At 41.0% G+C, this 2,049-nt stretch overlaps 1 non-coding gene across 1 annotated transcript; it reads left to right on the top strand.

Annotated features, from left to right (window-relative positions):
• The first annotated feature begins 461 nt into the window (after nt 1-461).
• On the top strand, nt 462-568 carry LOC112767826 (small nucleolar RNA R71). Its single transcript, XR_003185267.1, has one exon. It is a non-coding gene; the product is annotated as a small nucleolar RNA R71 (small nucleolar RNA).
• Nucleotides 569-2,049: the final 1,481 nt, after the last annotated feature.

The raw sequence follows: 2,049 nt of genomic DNA, 5'->3' as shown, positions 1-2,049 counted from the left end.
GGTCTTGTTGATTTCCCCACCCAAAGTTTGGGTGGTTCCTCCAACCAGGATTGTAGGTCTTGGAGTATGGATCATGTGCTTTCCTAGGTGAGTTTCCAATGTAGTTAGCTTGTTCTTGCTCATCCTCTGCCTCTGCATTCACTCCCTCTTGGGTTGCTGATGAGGTGGTGATTGCTGCTACTTGGTTCCTCTCCATCTTCTTGGTAAGATCAGCCAGCTGCTTGGTGATAAGCTTGTTTTGGGCCAGTAGTGCATCCACATTGTTTAGCTCCATCACTCCTCTAGTGTTGCCTCTTTCAGAAGCATAGAAGTGGTCATTCTTAGCTACAGTCTCAATAACATCTATGGCTTCTTCAATGGTCTTCTTCTTGTTCAGAGATCCCCCGGATGAGTGGTCTACTGCCTTCTTTGATTCATAAGAAAGACCTTCATAGAAAATGTGCAGCCGCACCCATTCATTGAACATATCTGGTGGGCACCTTCTTGTCAGGTCCTTAAACCTCTCCCATGCTTCATATAGAGTCTCACCATCTTGCTGCCTGAAGGTTTGTACCTCAGCTCTCAACCTGTTGATCCGTTGAGGAGGATAGAATCTTGCCAAGAATTTATTCACCACATCTTCCCAAGTTGCTAAACTCTCCTTTGGGAAGGATTCCAGCCATTTAGATGCCTTGTCCTTGAGTGAGAGAGGGAACAGAAGTAGTCTATAGGTGTCAAGATGAACACCATTAGACTTCACAGTATCACATATCCTCAGGAAGGTGGTTAGATGTTGATTGGGGTCTTCGTGGACACTCCCTCGAAATGAACAATTGCTCTGAACAAGGGTGATGAGCTGTGGCTTTAGTTCAAAGTTGTTGGCATGTATGGTTGGCCTTTGGATGCTACTTCTGCAATTTCCTGGGTTTGGATTGATGTACGAATCCAGAACCCTTCTCTCTTGCCCAGCCTGATGTGCTGGACCTTCTCTGCCATGGTTGTGAGCCTCTTCTTCATGATGGTTCTCCATAGTTTCATCCATGTTTGGTTCAAAATACTCCTCTTCTTCCTCCGCACCAACTACTTGTTTTCCTCTTGCTTCCCTCCTTAATCTCAAGAAGGTCCTCTCAGGTTCAGAATCAAAGGAAGTTGAAGCTCCGCTTCTTCTACCTGTCATACAACCAACAAGGCAACCGCAAGAAAGAAAGATGCAGATAGTAACTTCTTCAGAAATGCTGTTAGTGTGAGTGATGCAGTATATCAAACAGTTAGTGGGTTAGTGGCTGAATTTTAAACAAGTAAGAAAATGGGTAAGGGAAAGGGAAGAAAATAACTGAACAGAAAGTAAATTACTCAAATGAACTTAAATCAAATAAAATAAAAACAAATGCTCAATCTAGTTATCCACCAATTTAATCATTGTTGATACAAAATCAATCCCCGGCAACAGTGCCATAAACTTGATGCATGAAAACTTGTCTCTCAACAATTTTCCTTCGGCAAGTATACCGAATTGTCGTCAAGTAAAAACTCACAATAGAGTGAGGTCGAATCCCACAGGGATTGATTGGTCAAGCAACTTTAATTAGAGGAATGTTCTAGTTGAACTAAGCAGAATTAGATTTGAGATTTACAGAAAATTAAATGGCGGGAAAGTAAATAGCAGAAAACGTAAATGCTGAAAATAAAAAGCTGAATGTAAATAGCCGAAAGTAAATTGCAGAATCTTAAATGGGAATGGGGAAGATGATCATAAAAGTAGATTGCAGAATCTATAGAGAATGGGTAAGATCAGAAATGGGGAATTCATTGGGCTTAGGAGATGTTGCATTCTCCGGATCAAGTTCATTTTCATCTCTTCCTCAATCAATGCATTAATTGATCTCCTTGGCAATCTTAAGTGATCGAATTCCAATTTCTCGGTAATTCAATCTCTCAAATCTTAAACAATAGCCAATTCCTTGGTCAATTGCTCATGAGAAGAGATGAAGTATGATCACTGATTATACCACATGTATTTCCAAATCAAAGTGTTGGTAGGATTATATGTCACTATATCCATCCAAACCC

The sequence above is a fragment of the Arachis hypogaea genome, chromosome 17 (genome assembly GCF_003086295.3).
Source record: "Arachis hypogaea cultivar Tifrunner chromosome 17, arahy.Tifrunner.gnm2.J5K5, whole genome shotgun sequence".
In the NCBI taxonomy this organism is placed as follows: Eukaryota; Viridiplantae; Streptophyta; class Magnoliopsida; order Fabales; family Fabaceae; genus Arachis; species Arachis hypogaea.
The sequence above is the reverse complement of the archived record's forward strand: the minus strand, read 5'-3'. Positions and strand labels throughout refer to the sequence as shown.